This window comes from Octopus bimaculoides, chromosome 21 (genome assembly GCF_046866305.1).
Source record: "Octopus bimaculoides isolate indiv1 chromosome 21, ASM4686630v1, whole genome shotgun sequence".
Lineage (NCBI taxonomy): Eukaryota > Metazoa > Mollusca > Cephalopoda > Octopoda > Octopodidae > Octopus > Octopus bimaculoides.
The window spans coordinates 20,256,029-20,277,174 of NC_142948.1; the positions used below are offsets into that span (position 1 = coordinate 20,256,029).

The 21,146-nt window shown below is 37.1% G+C and overlaps 2 protein-coding genes across 4 annotated transcripts in view; one reads left to right on the forward strand and one right to left on the reverse strand.

Moving 5' to 3' along the window:
* LOC106880192 (mitochondrial tRNA methylthiotransferase CDK5RAP1) overlaps window positions 1-724 on the reverse strand; it is a 52,828-nt gene extending 52,104 nt beyond the window's left edge. For 2 of the 3 annotated variants that reach the window (XR_016237768.1, XM_089338885.1), the window contains exon 1: window positions 429-724. The gene's annotated coding sequence lies outside the window, so the exon portion shown is untranslated. The remainder of the gene's footprint in view (window positions 1-428) is intronic. The other variant, XM_089338883.1, reaches the window with a different exon arrangement.
* Window positions 1-21,146, forward strand: part of LOC106874080 (threonylcarbamoyl-AMP synthase) — a 50,340-nt gene that overhangs the window by 922 nt on the left and 28,272 nt on the right. The window lies entirely within an intron of this gene.

The following is a 21,146-nucleotide window of genomic DNA, read 5'->3' on the forward strand; positions in this document are numbered from 1 at the left end:
TTTTTTAAGTTAGGCGATTTTCGTTTTCGATAATGTGTTCTATATGTCCCGGTCATGCGATTCTCCCCAAAATATTTTTTTGAGATCCCCACCCCCCACCCACGGGGGAGGGGGATTTTCGTTTTTGACATTGTGTTCTACATGTCCAGGTCGTACGAGTAGCCTTCTCGCAACTTAGATGTGAAAATGAACGGCTTCAATTTATATTGAAACAGAAAAAGGATCACATGTGGAGTCCCCACCACGAAACTTGATATGCTAGAAATAACAGCTAAACGCGGACAATCCAAATCTTGCATTTACTCAGAAAGTTGAACTGCGAGTTTCACGCTTTTTACCAGAGAACATATATTCGAAAACGAAAAATACAAAATAAAAAAAAAAAATAGAAAGCAAATTCGAAAGCAAAAAAAAACTGTAACCTTCACCTTTCTGAAATCACTGTGGATATATTTCGGCTATGTCCTTAATAAATGTTTGAAAGTTCTCCCACGAATTCTCACACTTCATATCGTAATAATTGCCTCATCAATATGTGACCATTTCATGTTACCGCATGATCCACTTTTATATTTCAGCCTACGTTTTATTCGTGACCAAAATGCCTCTACGCTATTCGTACATACCCCACTAACAGGATCAATAAAATTCTGTGAATGGTTCACGGTACTATGAATGTATCCCAGTTTCTGAAGATTGTGGTAACTGGGCCACATATCAGTGAAAATCGCACGCACGCACGCACGCACGCACGCACGCACGCACACACACACACACACACACACACACACAGAAAATCTGCCTTTTATAGATAAGATTAGGAATTATTTTGAGTGGAAAATTCACGCAGTGACCTAACAAATTGTATTTAGAATATTAATTCCGATTCTTTAATCCAAGAAATTTGGAATTGTGTAAATATATGATTTTTAAACATACACACACACAGAAAATCTGCCTTTTATAGATAAGGTACCACCCAGAAAATCTGCCTTTTATAGATAAGATTAGGAATTATTTTGAGTGAAAAATTGACTCAGTGACCTAACAAATTCTATTTAGAATATTAATTCCGATTCTTTAATCCAAGAAATTTGGAATTGTGTAAATATATGGATTTTAAACATACAGAGACACAGAAAATCTGCCTTTTATAGATAAGATTAGGAATATATATATCTTATCTATAAAAGGCAGATTTTCTGGGTGGTATCTTATCTATAAAAGGCAGATTTTCTCTGTGTGTGTATGTTTAAAATTCATATATTTACACAATTCCAAATTTCTTGGATTAAAGAATCGGAATTAATATTCTAAATACAATTTGTTAGGTCACTGCTTCAATTTTTCACTCAAAATAATTCCTAATCTTATCTATAAAAGGCAGATTTTCTGGGTGGTATCTTATCTATAAAAGGCAGATTTTCTCCGTGTGTGTGTATTTTTAAAATTCATATATTTACACAATTCCAAATTTCTTGGATTAAAGAATCGGAATTAATATTCTAAATACAATTTGTTAGGTCACTGCGTCAATTTTTCACTCAAAATAATTTCTAATCTTATCTATAAAATGCAGATTTTCTGGGTGGTATCTTATCTATAAAAGGCAGATTTTCTCTGTGTGTGTATGTTTAAAATTCATATATTTACACAATTCCAAATTTCTTGGATTAAAGAATCGGAATTAATATTCTAAATACAGTTTGTTAGGTCACTGCGTCAATTTTTCACTCAAAATAATTCCTAATCTTATCTATAAAAGGCAGATTTTCTGGGTGGTATCTTATCTATGAAAGGCAGAGTTTCTCTGTGTGTGTATGTTTAAAATTCATATATTTACACAATTCCAAATTTCTTGGATTAAAGAATCGGAATTAATATTCTAAATACAATTTGTTAGGTCACTGCGTCAATTTTTCACTCAAAATAATTCCTAATCTTATCTATAAAAGGCAGATTTTCTGTGTCTCTGTATGTTTAAAATTCATATATTTACACAATTCCAAATTTCTTGGATTAAAGAATCGGAATTAATATTCTAAATACAATTTGTTAGGTCACTGCGTGAATTTTTCACTCAAAATAATTCCTAATCTTATCTATAAAAGGCAGATTTTCTCTGTGTGTGTGTATGTTTAAAATTCATATATTTACACAATTCCAAATTTCTTGGATTAAAGAATCGGAATTAATATTCTAAATACAATTTGTTAGGTCACTGCGTCAATTTTTCGCTCAAAATAATTCCTAATCTTATCTATAAAAGGCAGATTTTCTGGGTGGTATCTTATCTATAAAAGGCAGATTTTCTGTGAGTGTGTGTATGTTTAAAATTCATATATTTACACAGTTCCAAATTTCTTGGATTAAAGAATCGGAATTAATATTCTAAATACAATTTGTTAGGTCACTGCGTTATTTTTTCACTCAAAATAATTCCTAATCTTATCTATAAAAGGCAGATTTTCTGGGTGGTATCTTATCTATAAAAGGCAGATTTTCTCTGTGTGTGTATGTTTAAAATTCATATATTTACACAATTCCAAATTTCTTGGATTAAAGAATCGGAATTAATATTCTAAATACAATTTGTTAGGTCACTGCGTCAATTTTTCACTCAAAATAATTCCTAATCTTATCTATAAAAGGCAGATTTTCTGGGTGGTATCTTATCTATGAAAGGCAGAGTTTCTCTGTGTGTGTATGTTTAAAATTCATATATTTACACAATTCCAAATTTCTTGGATTAAAGAATCGGAATTAATATTCTAAATACAATTTGTTAGGTCACTGCGTCAATTTTTCACTCAAAATAATTCCTAATCTTATCTATAAAAGGCAGATTTTCTGGGTGGTATCTTATCTATAAAAGGCAGATTTTCTGTGAGTGTGTGTATGTTTAAAATTCATATATTTACACAGTTCCAAATTTCTTGGATTAAAGAATCGGAATTAATATTCTAAATACAATTTGTTAGGTCACTGCGTTATTTTTTCACTCAAAATAATTCCTAATAGCGAATATAATCCATAAAACTACACAAGTAAACATCCCCCCTCTAATAAAATCTTATTTCCTGTTTCTAATACAAATCCTTTCAACTACTTTCTCTTATGAACCTTTACGAACAATCCAACAACAAATATAAAAAGAAAGGAAGGAGAAACACTGACAGTAAAAGAAAACTATTTCAGTATCAAAACTGAAACAATCACATTTCGATACTGTAATGACAGATACTAAAACTACATACAAAATCACTTTTACCCTGTAAAACAATCTACTTAACTATTTCTATTCCTCTTACAAATCGTTTCAATTGCTACTTTCTCTTATGAACGTTTACGAACGATCCAAGAAAAAAGACAAAGAAACGAAGGGAAAAGAGTGAGAGTCAAAGAAACAGACACACTACCAATCATACATAAATACACACATATATATGTACCTATGGTTACCAATGACCTCATTCTAATTGGCGGGAATTGTAAGTTTACTTTCCATTTCTAACTCCGTCCTTCACCAGCGAGACATCTTTTTCAAATACAATCGACAAACATTTATTCCCTACAAACTGTGAGTTTTTTTGAAAATCTTTTCGTAAATCTTGAGATTAATATCCGTGCCATTACCTACCTTACCCTAACCCCCTAACCCTAACACTGTAGTGAAAATTGTGCGGGTGTTAATCTGAAAATTTACCAATCTTTTTATACACACTCATACATACATACTTACAAATACACACATACATACAAATAAACACATACATACAATTACCAGTCAGCCTTTTCCAAATACGATCGACAGTCAAACATTTACTTACTACTATATATATATACAGAGAGAGAAAACACATTAATACACACATACATACAAATACCTGTCATTTTCTTTTATTTATTTGCTGTTTCTTATCACCCATTCTAAATACCATCACTTTGGTCACAGCGTCATTTTTATACACACTCATACATACGTACAAATACACACATACATACAAATAAACACATACATACAAATACCGGTCAGCCTCTTCCAAATTGGATTAAAGAATCTGAATTAAATCGTTTCAATTGCTACTATCTCTTATGAACGTTTATGAATGATCCAAGAAAAAAGACAAAGAAACGAAGGAAAAAGAGTGAGAGTCAAATAAATATTTTCCCCTGTAACACAATGTCATTTCCTCTTTCTATAACAACTTTCACCTTTTATTCCGCACATGAAATGCCACCTATACACTTACATACAAATACACAGATACATGCAAATACCTGTCACTTATGTACCTATGCAGTACTGCCATCGGCATGATCTTATTGCCAGGGTTTTCAAGCAGAAGCTGATTAGGCTAATTGATTTAATCAAAAAAGGGCAGGTTTTTGGCCCTGTTAAGTGTCACATGTATACTGTTGAGTGGCAGAAGAGAGAGTTGCCACACACACACATTTTGGTTTGGTTGGTCACCAAAATAGACCCTACACTTATAGATGACATCATCACAGCAGAAATCCCCAACCCCACTGTTGACCGACAGCTGTACGACATTGTCAAGGCACACATGGTGCATGGTCCGTGCGGTCCCGGTTTTCAAAAATTCTCCTCATGCCACAAAGACCATGTGTGCACTAAACGATACACAAAGAGTTTCGTGGATGAGACCCAGACTGCTGGCAATGCATATCCACTGTACAGATGAAGGCGGCCTGAGAATGGGGGATTCACTATAACCTTACAGGGTCATCAAGATGATAATAGATGGGTGGTCCCATACTGTCCATTACTGATGAAAATTTTCAATGCTCATATAAATGTGGAGTTCTGTCATTCAGTAAAATCAATTAAGTACATATGTAAATATGTTAACAAGGGTTCGGACGCTGCCATGTTCGGCCTTCAAAAGGACAATAGCATGGACAAAATATTGCACTACTTGGCAGGTCGATATATCAGCAGTGGTAAAGCTTTTTGGCGGATATTCGGGTTTCTGCTTCACCAAAGGAACACCGCCATCATACAACTAGCAGTTCATTTGGAAAACAGCCAGCAGACTTATTTTACTGAACAGACTGCTGCTCTATTGGCAGTCAATCCAAAAGAAACAACTTTGACTGGTTTTTTTAGGCTTTCCCAAATTGACACATTTGCCAAAACACTTTTATACTCTCAGGTTCCGTCCTACTATGTGTGGTCAAAGAACACTTGGGTGCGTAGGAAGTCAGGTCAGGATGTTCAAGGACATCTCTGTTTCAAGTTTAACAGTTGTCTAAGGAGAGTGTTTTCACCTTCACCTTCTCCTTCATGACGTTGTCGGCCCACAAAGCTTTCAAGACATAAGAACTGTTGACGGTGAATTATGTGACACTTTCCGCGAAGCCTGCTTCAGGCGTGGACTTTTGGAGGACGATTCACAATGGGTCGCCACTATGGTGGAGGGCGTTTTGTTAAAATCCCCTAAAAGACTAAGATCGCTTTTCTCTATTCTACTCCTATGGTGCGACTTGGGTGATCCCGTCTCTTTATGGCTGACCTACAAAAATTACATGTCTGAAGATTTCCTGTATCAGGTTCACTTGCTAAATCCATCAATCGACGTCGAGTACAGTGACCTCATTTACAACAGAGCGCTGCTTGAAATCGGAGATACTGTTTTCAATATGGGCGGGAGTGCGTTGGTAGTGTATGGCCTACCTTCAACAAACCGGGAACGCCCAAACACACTGTCTTCTGATTTGCTGCGTGAGACATGTTATAATGTTGACGAACTTGCCCAGTACATAGCAAACAATGAGCCAAAGCTCCTTCCAGAACAGAAGTTCACTTACAACTCCGTTATTAATTCTGTCCGGGACAAAGCTGGGGGGATTTTCTTCCTCGACGCTCCTGTGGGAACTGGCAAAACTTTTGTGACAAAATTAATATTGACTGAGATTAGGCGAACACAAGGCATTGCCTTAGCTGTGGCATCATCTGGAATTGCGGCTACTTTGTTGCCAGGTGGCAGGATAGCTCACTCCGCTTTCAAGCTCCCTCTTGACTTAGCGAAGACGGACACACCAATTTGCAACATCAGTAACAGCTCAGATCAGGCAGAAGTGTTCAGACGATGCAAGCTTATCGTTTGGGATGAATATACAATGGCCCACAGAGGTGCTCTTGAGGCGCTAGATAGATCTCTGAGAGACATCAAAGACTCTACAGTTCCCATGGGAGGCATAACATTTTTTCTTTCAGGGGACTTCAGGCAAACACTGCCAGTTATTCCCAAGAGGAATAGAGCTGATACAGTACATGCGCGTCGTAAGTCATCTGCATTGTGGCCCCTGGTGAAGACTCTCAAACTTCACACTAACATGCGGGCTCATATGCGAGATGATGTAGCATCAGCAGAATTTTCTCACTCCCTGCGATGAAAAGGTAATATTGCCATTGATTCACTTTATACCATTGTTAATACGCCTTCTGATCTCACTGATGCATGATGCAGTTTTCCCAGATCTCCAAGCAAATTATCATAATATGGATTGGATTGACCAAAGGGCTATTCTGGCCCCGAAGAATACAACTGTTAACCATATTAATGATCAAATGCTAAAAATCATTCCTGGGGATGGCTATATATATAAGTCTATTGATACAACTCCTGACCCTGAGGACGTCATCAACTATCCAATAGAAGTACTAAATTCCTTTGAGCCCCCTGGACTACCCCCACACATTCTCAAACTTAAAGTTGGTGCCCCCATAATGGCTCATTCGAAATTTGGTTTTGCCTAAACAATGCAATGGCACACATTTAATCATTAAGTCCTTATCTCCCAAACTGATTGAGGCCACGATAATCACGGTGCAGTCGAGGCAACGTTGTCTTCATACCCAGAATGCATCTTTTCTCATCAGCAGCAGACCTACCTTTCACATTTCGGAGGTCCCAGTTCCCAGTGAGGCCATGCTTTGCAATGTCAATTAACAAAGCACAGGGGCAAACACTGTCTGTCACAGGAATACATTTAGGGGAGCCGTGTTTCTCTCATGGTCAGCTTTACGTTGATTGCAAGCGTGATGCTTTCGCATTCGTTCCACAAGAAAAAACAAAAAACATTGTATACAAGGAAGTTTTATAGGATTACTTCGATTCCTAATTTTATTAATTTAAACAATTTTTTAAATTTCTTACTTTTCATCAGTAATTTCTAAGTAGGTGTAGGTTCATATTCATTGCAGTGCACTTGACACTCCCAAATATCAGCTGTAAAAACGCTGATTCTCGCAGTGTTACAAAACTTTATTACAAATCAGACCCTGATCAAAAGTCACCTGTTGTTACTCACCAACACCCATTGGGCAGGCATCAGAGGATGATGGACAGCTTAGTATTTCAATTCCATACAACTCTCAAAGAGTCAACAATGCTTTTATTATGAGATTTACATTTTTAGGCGGTTCCCTGCAATTACTTCACACTTCACCAACACCTGCACTCTGCTCAGTTCTATTTCACTCACTTCGTCAGTACACCAGCCTCATCTTCTACATCCAATGTGCATGATACATCTCCCCCTTCTATCTCCTCTCTCACCATCACAGTTTACTACATCAGCAACATTATCGCAAGATACTATTTGAAAACCAAGCAACATATCATTTCATACAACAACAAATGTAATCATAACAATGATCAATGAAACAAATGGATAAAAATAATTACACGAAGAAGTAACTATCTCTTACATACCATTACAATTTACATAAAATAACAACACTTAAACAGTCGATAAAACTAAATACATACATCCTCTCTCCCACCATTATATTTTACACCATTACATTTTACATCAAATACAAACTATTCTAAAGCAACAGGTCATTTTACACAACAGCTTCACGAGACACGTGTTCTGATTCATCTATTCAGCACCACTATAGTCTTTCCCATCTGACATATGGTGAGTAGATGCTATTGTTGTATATTTTCAAACTTACCCGTATTTACTAACCCATGATTAATCCTCATCTTCCCACCATAGGACATCTATTCTGTTTCCATAGACCATGAAGTTTTGTAACAGCACGTCCACTACCGTTGATGGGAAAGGAAGATGCCGTATTCACTTGCAAACGTTTTACACATCCTTACATGACTACCTAAGACATTGTTACAATTGTGAGAACAATAAAACAGCCTTTTCAGGGCCACCTCGCATTCTATTGTTACCCCCTTCTCAGAGTGTTGCAATGCTCTTGGCAGGGCTTTCTGTCCAGTTGCAAATCGATTGGTTGGTCGTCAACTTATAGCAATCTTTCCTCAATAATCATAATTGAGTAGAATCATCAACAGTACTTTAAAACAATTAAGCCCTGAGCAACGCTGGGCACTTCTGCTAGTATATATATATGTGTGTGTGTGTGTGTGTATGTGTGTGTGTATATATATATATATATAATTGAGAAAATGGAGGAGAATATGCGGTACCTATTGACTTGCAGACAATGTATTCTGTTGATTAATCTGTTTATTTTATAACTAAATTGACAAAGAACACAATATATAGACACTTATGACATACCATGTCATATTAACAATTCTGATTTCAAATATAAAGGACATTTAGCAATTGGAGAAGGGTCAGAAACTTACAGCTGTTTCAGCCTAGTGTTGGCATGCCCCATTCTATCTCTATAGCTCTTGTATGCCGGAGTAATTAATAGATGAAAATGATGTAATGGCAGTACCTGTATGATTTGCTAGGCCTCTTCAGAGATTTACAAAATTCAATACAAATATAAAATAAGAATAAAGTAAAAATAAAAAATAAAAATAAAAAAGGAAAATATAAAAATATAAGGCTCATAAAAAAGCCTACAAACAGTATATAAAACCATATAAGTAGTTATAAAAACTCCAATATACATGCCTATGCATGTATACATAACCATACATAGATATATATGGATACAAGAGCATAGATAGATGAGTACATATGTGTGTCCAGATACACATACACAGATGGCTGCACATGCACACCAAAATAGTCAACAGTCACTGTCACCACATGTGAGGAGGACATACACATATATATCTATCCCCTCACACATAAGTACATACATACATATATGTATATTTAAATATTCCCATACATACATGATCCCTGGCATGAACGTTATTCGTTGCGTTTGGAAAGCTGTTTATATGTTAAAATTTGTTGGGTGCGTGTGTGTCAGTTTTGTATGTTGTGGAGGGGTCTATATGGAAATTATTTCTTGAGGAGTTGTTGATACGATGATAATAATAATAATAACAACAACAACAGCAACAATAATAATAATCTGCCAACTTTTTGAACTTTGAGATGAGGTACTCCGTTATTTTTTCCTGTGGAGAAGATAAAGTCCTTCTAGTAGTGGGTATTAAGAATTCTGCTGGTATTTGGGGAGGGGTAATTTTTACTGCTAATTCCTCTCATCTAATTGGACAACTATTCATTTAAGGCAAGTTATTTTACATCTATTACACTATTTTTCTTTTGTTTTTTGCTCGGGTCAAACACTTTAGTTTAACCTATTTGTCTGCATGTGTTTACTTTATGCGCATTTCAGTATCATGTATACCTGCCATGTATTTATGTACATCATTAATTTATAAGTGTGTGTACGTGAAAAGCGGGTGTCTGTCTCCAAATCTCCGAAGTTGAGTAACGTTTTCATGTTTGGATTTGTAAACTATGATAAGAAAATATACACAAAAAGCACAGAAAAATACTAACACAGAAAAATTAAAAACAGGTGAAAAGAATCTCGTGGTGTGAAGAATCAATTGTAAAAAATCAACATTGAACAACATGCATCACAGATAACAGTGAAGTGAACCACAACACAGCATCCTGTTGTCATGGTAACAAGCTACTAATGCCATGCTGTCTGTTGACTGGCTAAAATTGCCCAAATTTCCCAACTTTAATTCCAAATAACATCAGATTCCTTAATTTATAAGATAAAATAATTGGTTGATCAGTAATCAGAATTCAGAGTTGTATTGATAAACCAAAAATGAAAGCAATCTAAGCAAAATTAAGGGGGCTGATTTTGCGAATGAGAAAGACTAGATCCCAACAGAAACGAATCTGAAAACAAATATGTGCAGAAAGCTATGGGGTGGGGGAGAGGACTTCGGAAAATTCATTAGATCCGAGTTTTTCCCTCATAACTTTTAGGAAAGTGGGGCTTTTTTGATTAAATTTTATATAAGTACATTTCAAATGGCATAGATTACAATTATAAAGAAATTTGTGGGTAAAATCTTTTCTGGGAGGGTGGGGAGAAACTTTGGAAAATTCGAGTTTTTCCCTCATAACCGTTAGGAAAATGGTTTTTTTTTTTTTAAATGAAATTTTATATAAATACCTTTCAAACGGCATACGTTACGGATGCCCAATGTGCTGCAACCCTCTTATTTTTGTTTAGACAAAAAGGTGGGTGGAAAACCGAAATTATTGGAAAATGTTGTTTTTCTTTTTTTCGATGAATGAATTACGGTGACCTAGTTTGACACAAAACACTTTTTTGTCCAGAAAACGGGGGCTGTTTCTTTCTTTAAAATTTCATTAAATTTTTACAATTTACCGTAACTAGGAATCTGAAGAAATTTATTCAAAAAAATGCATTTTTGAAGGTGAAGTTTGAAACTGTATTAGCCTCCTTTCTTTACCCATATTTTAAGATAACATTTTGCAGAAATATCTTTTCTAGAGTGTGGATTACATTAGATTGAATTTTCAATTACATTAGATTGAAAATTCAAACAAGTTTGAAAAGAATAAGAAGTGAAAATGCTGAAGTTATAAAAATTAGTGGTAATGAAGTCTGGACAGGAGAGAGAAAGAATGATACAAAATCCTTATAAAAACCATTTGAAACAAGTAAAAGTATAATATTAAAACAAAATATCTTTTACATACCTCTTAAAAATCACTTGATATATTAATCCTTGATTGCAGATTGTGGCATATTAGGTCACCGTAATTCATTCATTGAAAAAATGAAAACCATTTTCCAATAATTCCGGTTTTCCACCCAGCCTTTTTTCTGAACAAAAATAAGGGGTTTGTAGCACATGAGGCATCCATAATACCTGCTGTTTGAAAGGTATTTATATACAATTTCATTAAAAGATATTCATTTTCCTCAAAGTTTTGGGCGAAAATAATTGAACCTTGTGAATTTTACGAAGTCCTCTCCCCACCCCCTTGGAAAAGATTTTACCCACAAATTTCTTTAAAATCGTAATCTATACCGTCTGAAAGGTATTTATATAAAATTTCATTAAAAAAAACCTATTTTCCTGAAAGTTATGAAGAAAAATACTCAGATCTTGTGAATTCCCCCCCCCCATTGCTTTCCACATATTTTTGTTTTCAGATTCGTTTTCTACACATGTTTTATACCTATTGCACTATTTTTTTTTTTTGATTTCGTTTTCTGGGTAATATTGTAAACATTAACCAAGAGGGTTGCTAGCACATCACCCTCTACCCACATTTTCCCCATCCACATCTTTACCATATTGGGCCCTAACAAAATTAGATAATAGGTATAGATGCAAATCTATCTAATTACTTGTCTCCTTCTAAAATCAGGCATAACTTGGTGATCAGTTGACTTACAGCACCGTTCTTCATCTTGAGTTTACTTGGTAGAGTGTGTTTTACCAAGAGATTGGTTGTTTTTAACACATTCACGAATTTTATGTTGGGTTTTGCATCTAGGCCTAATCTGAGAGCTGAACGGCACCTTTCCTTTCACACTTTTCAAACAATCTTTCAACAGTCTGCCAGCACCAATGCGGTTTCTGCCACCACCAACCATCTTTCTCCTGGATGCTGCAGTTGGTTGCACACCAATCATCTAGACTAGAGATTTTCTTTTGTGGGGAAAAAAAATTTCGCACTATAAAATGACCGTGCGAACCAAAGGAGAAATGGTGATGAATGGAAAACAGGCTCCCTTTTAACGCGTCACACGGTCGACACAAAATATGAATGATATGTTATAATACTATAACATAGAGAATTTGCATGTGAAATGCGAAGGAGTGCCAGTAAGGAAAAGATAGAAACGCAACCGATAAAGATGAATAACAGTAAGGTTTATTGGAGCATTAAACTGTATGTCTGTGTGTGTGTGAATGTGACATAATAAAACACAATATAAGACAGGCCGTCATGTAAACAAAATAGTGTATGTGTACAAATATATGTATGTGAATGTAAGAGATACAGAGGATAGAAAAGAGTCAGTAACACGGATAAGAATATACCAGTTCTGTTAAGGTACACAGTAGTTAGAGAGTCTGTACATAAGAGGTTATGGTTGAGGCAGAGCTAAGTAGTTGAGGCTTTGATGCCAGGCTGGATTCTTGATACAGATGTTCTTCGCAGGTAAGGTTCTGGTTGTTAATTTCATGGTGAACAATTCACACAAACAGGGTTGAGAAGAGAAGTTGCGGTTGCTTGTGTATGTGGAAAAATCATGTTGACGTTGGCGACGATGCTGGTAGTACGTAGTTGAACGATGCTGTTGATGTCATCGCTGGAAACTGGCTGGCTGTGTTACGTGTGTGGTCAAACGACCAGATCTTAGCAGATCTGAAGCCGCGACCATCTGGCGCGTATCTAGCAGGCTATTTATAGGTACAAGGAGGCTCCAGAGAGCATCAGAAAAACACTCTCTCACGTGACCTTATTAGTGGCTACGGTTGGTCGGTTTGTGTCCTGGCGCGAACGGACTGGAGGCAAATGCCGCGAAAATAAAAGTCAGTCAGGTGATGACACAGCAAGGCGGGAAAGAGTTGTTACCTGCTACGTTCGCATTTGTACATAAATAACCGTGAGAGAGGTGGTTTCACTACAGCACTATTACTAGAAATTTTTGTTTCTTTACACCAGAGTACCGACCAAAGCAGTGAAGCATGGAAGCTAATGCAGCATCTGTTCCAGAAGCTAGTTCCAGAAGTTTCTTGGTGAATTTTTCACTGGTTCCCCCAAGAAATTCTTTGTCTTGAACATAGCTTTGTTGTAAAGCAAGAAAAGCTTTGTTTAGCCCATTGATTATTGGGTCACTTCCATCCTCAGCACTTGACTTTGATGTGCAACTGCATGTATCAAAATTTTGCCATGTATCAAATTGGTTTTGAAGAGAGTGTTGCAAGTGTAAACTTTCTAGCCATGGATTTGTCACATCATTGTGTTCACAGTCTGAAATCTCCATATCCTTGCAGTCAGCACTGTCATTTTCATTTTTCTGATCGTTCGACTCCATGCAGCACAATGAGGTTCATCTTTTGTGTTGTTCAATACAAGATTCACATGGCAATTGGAGGTCACCATTTTCAATGCCAACTTTTGTTCACTTGACAATAAGGTCAGGGTGAGTTCTGATTAGCCGTATGCAAATGAGTTCATTACTGGGGTCTGGAACTCTCGTGGAAAAAAGAATTTTGCAACCTGGGCAAACATCCTCTCTATCTTGGAACCACCTGAGTTGTCCAGATGTAATGGGAAAAGACCTGATGTCTCACCCTCTGCCTCTGGTTGAGAGGCAGACACCTTGTCTGGGACATCACAGCGACTCCTTTACTTCTTCTCACATCCTGGATGCTGCAACCAGGGTAAGATTCACAGCTTCTGCGGCCAAGCAGAGCAAAATTCTGAAGTACCATGATCTGTCGGTCAACTACATTTTCCATCCTGTGGCATTGGAGATGTTTGGGGAAGTTGGACCACTGACCTCAAGATTTCTGTATTCACTGACTGCTTGCTTAGCAGAGGTAACTGGTGAAACTTGTGTGAGCACTTGGTTGTTCTAGCGCATCAACCTCTCCATTACCCAAGGCAATTAGAGAGGTTTCCCAGCACACAAACTTTTCAACCTAAAGTGGTGAATTGTTTTTTGTTTTTTCTTCTCATTCTTATGTCTATACTAGACTACCCATGACCTGTTGGGTCACCTGGGAAGTCTGAGTTTCCCAGCAACGGAGTTTTGTTCTGTGGCTTTTTTTTTTCTTTTCCTGGTTATTTCACATGCTGTCAACGAATGTGACATCGAAATCACATGTAAACGGCTCCTTTCCCCAGAAAAGCAAAGATTTGGCTGCTATTTCTTGCATGCCCTGCTACCACGTAACAGGTATTTTGGGTCCTTTATAGCAAATAGCTGTTACATGGGAGCAGGGTGTGCTAGAAATAGCTGCCAAATCTTTGGACCTGAGATATGTTGAATGCACTCTAAAGAATGACTTTTAGAACTGTCATCTGGATCAGCTGGTTTTGTTTGTTAATTTCCATAAGAAATTTTTATTTATTTACTTGAAATGTATGCATATGTATTGATGTATGTATACATGACAACACACCCCTTTACTCACTCTCTCTCTTTCTCTTTTTCTCTTTCTATCCCTCTCTTTCTCTCCCTCTCTTTCTCTCTCTCACACACATGTCCATTTCACTTTTTCCTCTCTTTCACTTTAAAACAAAAATAGATAAATAAAAAAAAATTTGTATGAAAATTTACAAATTCCAGATGACAGTTCTAAGAGTCAAAGTGAAAGATTGCCATTCACTTGAAAATAATAAAAAAACAACATTAAAATATTGTCTGTTTAAAGAAAGCTAAAATATAAATACTTACTATACAAACAACTTACATTTTTGAAATCACATTCAGTTAAAAATATTTCCAAATGTATATTAAAAAGTCGACATTTTTTTCTTAGAGAGAGCGAAGACTGTGAGTATATGTCACAGATAGTGAACACGTGTTTGTGTTGATTGACACACCATGACATTCATTATTTGTGTTGACGTCACGGAAGCCATGTTATTTTTTCGTCATGAAATAACAGACAAAATTGTGTTTAATAAGTAGAGGTCCAAATATCACAAAAATTTGTACTGCACTGCCGAAGGTAAGTATGAAAATAAATATGCAAGAACAATTAAGATAAAATATACTATTTTTGAGATATTTTGGGTACACACAAACATCTCTAGAATTTTAGTATTATTAAGATTTAAGTATAAATAAAATTATTTGATTGACAAAATTTCTACTCTACTTTTACTTGGAGAGCGCCCAAAAAGAAACATTTTGGGTTAATGTTTACAATATTACCGGGAAACAAAAACAAAACAAAAAAATAGTGCAACGGGTATAAAAAAAATGTGTATGAAATGAATATGAAAACAAGAATGCATACAAAGCAACGGGCAGTGGGTAGGGAGAGGACTTTCGGAAAATTCACAAGATCCGAGTTTTTCCCTCATAACTTTTAGGAAAATGGGTTTTTTAAATGAAATTCTTTGCAAATACCTTTCAAATGGCATTCGTTATGGTTATAAAGAAATTTGTAGGGAAGATCTTTTCCGAGAGGGTTGGGAGAGGACTTTTGGAAAATTCACAAGATCTGATTTTTTTTCCTCGTCACTTTGAGGAAAATAAATATCTTTTAATGAAATTTTATTTAAGTACCTTTCAAATGGCATACCTTTCTATTCACACTCAGTATACTGAGCATTTATGGGGAAGCCTAAAAAAGTGTATTTGACCCAGAATGAGACCTAGCTACTTGAAACAATATGTCACTTGCTTATTTTCCATATGGGCCATCTCACTGCCAGCCCAGTGATTTCATAAGTTTCTTTTGGAGCTGATGACATGGAAGAATGTATACCAGTTCTTGGTGTTGTTTACCAATAACTCCTTAAAGGTACATTGGTGCATTTTTTATACTGTAAAACATTCTTCTTACCCTAAACTAGGCTTATACTTTAAAACATTCAGTACTGATCTTCCTACACCCATTAACTTGCTTGTTGGTGACTGAGAGAATTTAAAATAATTAACTGAAAATATTAAACAAATAAGGAAGGTATCAGATGGTCGTGAAATATGCTAAGAACGACAGCTAAATTGCCCTTAACTTTTTTCTTTAGTGAAACTGTATTCAACACCATATTTATGAATTTGTTTCTCTCACCATGATACATGGGATCTTTTTAAAAACCTTTTCTATTACTCAAATAAAAAATATAAAATGATTCTAAGTTCTCTCAAACTTTTTTCCATTACACTCAAGCAAAAAATAATGTATGAATTTCTTTTTCTTTGAAAGTCCTTTCCCCACCCCATCAGAAAAGATTTTCCCGCCAAATTTCTTTATAACCATAATGTATGCCATTTGAAAGGTATTTATATAAAATTTCATGAAAAGATATCCATTTTCCTCAAAGTTATGGGGGAAAAAATCTGACCTTGTGAATTTTCCAAAAGTCCTCTCTCCACCCCCTCAGAAAAGATTTTCCCCACAAATTTCTTATAATGATCATCTATACCATTTGAAAGGCATTTATATAAAATTTCATTTAATAAAAAAAAAAAAAAACATTTTCTTTAAAGTTATGAGTGAAAAACTCAGATCTTGTGAATTTCCCAAAAGTCCCCCCCTTTGTTGCTTTGCATGCATTTTTGTTTTCATATTCGTTTCATACACATTTTTTTTTATACCCGTTGCACTATTTATTTGTTTTTATTTTCAGGTAATATTGTAAAATTTAACCACATATGATTTTGTTACCTCATTTGTGAAATTTGGATGAATATTTTAGGAAATACTAGCAGAGACACCCAGCATTGCTTGTGTCACATGGAATTGAAGAGTTAGACTTTTATATTTTCTCTAATGAACTGGAATACCTATGATTCGAATTTCATCAAAATTGCAGATGAAGAATTTTAATGAGGGTTCTTTCCCTCTTTACACACCCTAACAAAAATTCTAATCATGAAACATTTATCCCATACTACTCATCTTTATGCCCAGGTTCAAAGATATACGGCATTACATCTGCCCTTATGCATAGAATATAATTTCTAGATTTCATAAAGATCCATTCAATACTTTTGACCTAGTTTTGGATCATAAAAAAAATGACTAAAATTTGGGAGTTAAGGCCCCCATTAGAGGGTCTTAGAATCGTCATGAGAAGCAGAAACTTTGGGAATACTTCTTGATGTGTGTCAATTACCCATGGTTGAAATTTCATCAACATCGAAAATTTATGAATTTTCATGGGGGGGGGGAGGTTCTACCTCTTTAAGCCATCTCAAATTCAAACCAAACATACTGCATTATACCTGCCCTGATGTATTGGATGTAAGTTCCAGATATCATAAGGATCCATTCAGTAATTTTGGTCCTGCTGGACTTGCTCCTATGCAGGTGGCACATAAAAAACACCATTTGAGCATGGCCATTGCCAGTACCGCCTGACTGACCTTCGTGCTGATGGCACGTAAAAGCACCCACTACACTCTCAGAGTGGTTGGTGTTAGGAAGGGCATCCAGCTGTAGAAACTCTGCCAGATCAGATTGGAGCCTGGTGCAGCCATCTGGCTTGCCAGTCCTCAGTCAAACCATCCAACCCATGCCAGTATGGAAAGTGGACGTTAAACTATGATGATGATGATACAGCATTACTCTTCTCCCTTGGCTTGGATTTTGTGTTCCAAATTTCATTAGGATCAGTGCAGTAGTTTTCGAATGTAAAAGTAACACACGAACACACATAAAGACATTGACTTTTATATAATAGATATGAATATGCACATATACATACATGTATATATGTGTGTGTGTGTGTATTATATATATATATATATATACATATATACACAAAAAGATAGATTGATAGATACAATTGAGTGGGCAAACAAAAATATGAGACACTGCTTAGTGCTTTTTTTATATTTTGAAAAGCCTGGTACTTATTCTATCAGTTTCTTTTTGTCAAACCAGTAAGTTATGGGATGTAAATAAACCAACAGCAGTTGTCAAGCAGTAATGAGGGAGAGACACAGAGACAAAGACATACATAAGCTTACATATATATATATATATTATATATATATATGATTGATTTCTTTCAGTTTCTGTCTATGAAATCCACTCACAAGGCTTTGGTTGATCTGAGGCTATAGCAGAAGACACATACCAAGTTGCCACACCTGCACCTGCATGTGTGTGTGTGTGTATGTATGTATATGTATATATATATATATGTATAAATTTATGTATGCATGTATATATGTGTACATATTACATGCACATCTACACATACATATATACATATACATCTATATATATACATTTATATAAAATACATATGTGCAGATGTACATAATATGTATATATTGTATATATGTATATATGTGAGATAATAATTTCACTTTAAAGCAGTTGTTTACTGTCAACTTAATGTGACAGACCTATTAAAGGAATCATACTGCTGCTATTTAGCCCTAGGAAGCTGGACCGCTTCCTGTTGGCCTTGACACATTTCCTGTCTCCTTATATTTGTGAAGGGGAGACAAGCTTCCCCACCCAGCTTTAGTCTGCATTCAGGGACATGTTTCTGAGTCATTGCTTGTCATCAGCCTGAAGTAGCCGACCAATTCTCTTTATTATGATAATGATATCTTACATAGAGGGGACAATACAGGACACTACAAACATTTAAAAAGAGTCATTTAGCGAGTTAATTTAAAAAAAAAATTTTTAAGAAAATACATTGAGTTGAAAATATATCTAAATTTTATATAACTTGGAAATTTCCATTAAGTTTTTCCTTATTATCAGTACACCGGCTACACCTTTTTCTTTTTATCTGGAAAGATTAAGTAGGGACACTCACTCCCAACTTCTTTCCCACTTCCTTCCATCTTTCCTCATATACTCTTCTAGACAGGTGCCTTCTCTCCAGCCCTATCTTGCTTTTCAGGTGATACCTGAAATAATTTATTATTTCAGGTATCACTGAACAAGAGCGTACAGGACAGTTTCCTTCTCCTGCCCGCATCTTCGACATTCAGGTGGCACTGAAATCCCGTGCCTGGACAATTTCTTGTGGACAGGTAATGCATTCCTGAAACACTGCCAAGTCAGGGATATTTGCTAATTATCCAAATACCCTTCCCTGAAAGTGTTCTGAAACAGGTTGGATAGCTGGTTCTCATCGAGCCCCAGTATCTCTCCTAGAACATCGTAACTTTTAAACTCTACCAACCCTTTGTAAAATGCAGAGGTGGTATTCCCGCTGCCGTCCTTACCCGTCCTGTGGATTAGCGCAAGTGCCTGCTGGCATTCCTTTTGCCATTCAGTCGTTTTTTGTCTTTTAATCAAACCGGGTTTAAATTCCTCCAGAGAAGCTGGTCGTGGAAAGAATTCCTCAGCGAGCTAATTCCACATCTGACCCCCATCCAGGTAAGACCAGAGATGCCTTAGTCTCAGTGCATGTTTGCCCATCAACAACCACGGTATCTGTAGGCCACCCTTTAACGGTTCTTGGCAGCACACAGAGTGCCTCACAAGCAGCTTTTCCCTCCACAAAAAGCGAAAGAGAATTCAAATCAGCTTGTTTAGCCACGAATCGGGGCAAGGGACAACGGTCAGGCGGTAGGTGATAATGGACGCAATAAACGTCTGCATCACCTCCGCCCTTCCTTTCAAAGACAGCGCCCTTCTGGACCAGGTCCAGGTTAGCGCTTCTACCCTGTCCGTCACCTCACTCCAATTCTTCTCCGTCTGGGAGTCCGAGCAACTTAACAGGACCATCCATCCAGTGTCCTACAATACTGGACATTATCAGCTTGCTGCTCCAGGTGCCGAGCTGCAAACTGACAGACTTGTCCTTGTTAACTTTTGCCCCTGCCACCGTCTCGTATCTTCTGATTGCCTCTACTACGCGAGGTAGCTGAGTCATCTTGGATACGGTGATGGTGATGTCATCTGCATACACCGAGACACCTTTACCACATCCGATTTCATTAGTGGTGCTTCCCAACTTCCGCAGCAATGGCTCAAGAGACAGTACATACAGAAGTGGAGACAGGGGGCACCCTTGACGGACTGAACGCCTGATCTCGAACAGCTCCAACAGGTAACCGTTCAACTGAACCGTGGATTTGGTGCCACCATAAATGGCCTTGATCCAACCGTAGAAATCCGGGCCTAGCCCAGCCACCTCAAGGACTACTGCCAGATACTGATGGTCTGCTCTATCGGAGGCCTTACTTTGGTCTAAATGGACCAGTGCCCCACCTTTACCGGAAACTTTACCCACCCTGTCTAAGGTGTAGTGTAAGAGATGAAGATTGTCCTGGATCGACCTGCCAGGGATGGCACATGTTTACGCCTTCCCGACAAGCCTCTTCGCGACAACTGTCAACCTTTTTGCTAGCACCTTGGCCAAAATCTTTAACTCTACATTTAGTAGAGTTATGGGCCTGAAATTACTAATATGGTCCCCCTTGCTCGGGTCTTTTCTGACCAGTGTTACCACTCCCCAACTCACAGAGCTGGGAATTCTCCCATTCTGTTGCCAGTTCGTGTAAACGCAAGCCAGCAAGTGTCCGAGCAAGTCTGGCATACTGCTATAAAACTCATAGAGCAGACCATCCAGTCCTGGCGACCTGTCCCCAGCACACTCTGCCAGTACCTCTTCAACCTCTGCAGCTGTGATCGGCCCTTCACAGCACCTTGCCTCACCTCCCGAGAGTCGCAGTCCGTCAGCCAGGAAATCCCTTAAGGGCTCTCCATGGTCCAATGCCTCGTTTGTCCCAAACAACTGTGTGAAATGCTGATGAAAGGCCTTCTGCATCTCCTCCTGTCCTTCGATCAATTGCCCCTGTTTGTCAATTAAAGACTGTACAGAAGCTTCTCTGCCTCTCCAACTCTCCACACGACGGGCCCATCCGGCACCATTAATACCTTCTCTGTCTACTGCGCATAACTTAGCCCTGACTCTATAACCTTCGTGTTTGGCTTGGAGGTGACGGAATAATACCGTTCTCACCACCAACACTCTGGATGCAGAGCCTGGTGCTGTGGCCTCCTCTAACTCCTTAGTTAATTGCCCTTCTAATCTAGATCCCTCTACACTTAGCTCTTTGCTAAATATAACGAATGGCTCTTTTGAGGGCGCACCACCATCTGTTGTTCACAATGGCTCTGCATAATGCCCTCTGAACTAACTCCTTAACCCGAGTACGGAAGACTTTACTAGTCAAAATAGACTTGTTCATCTTCCAG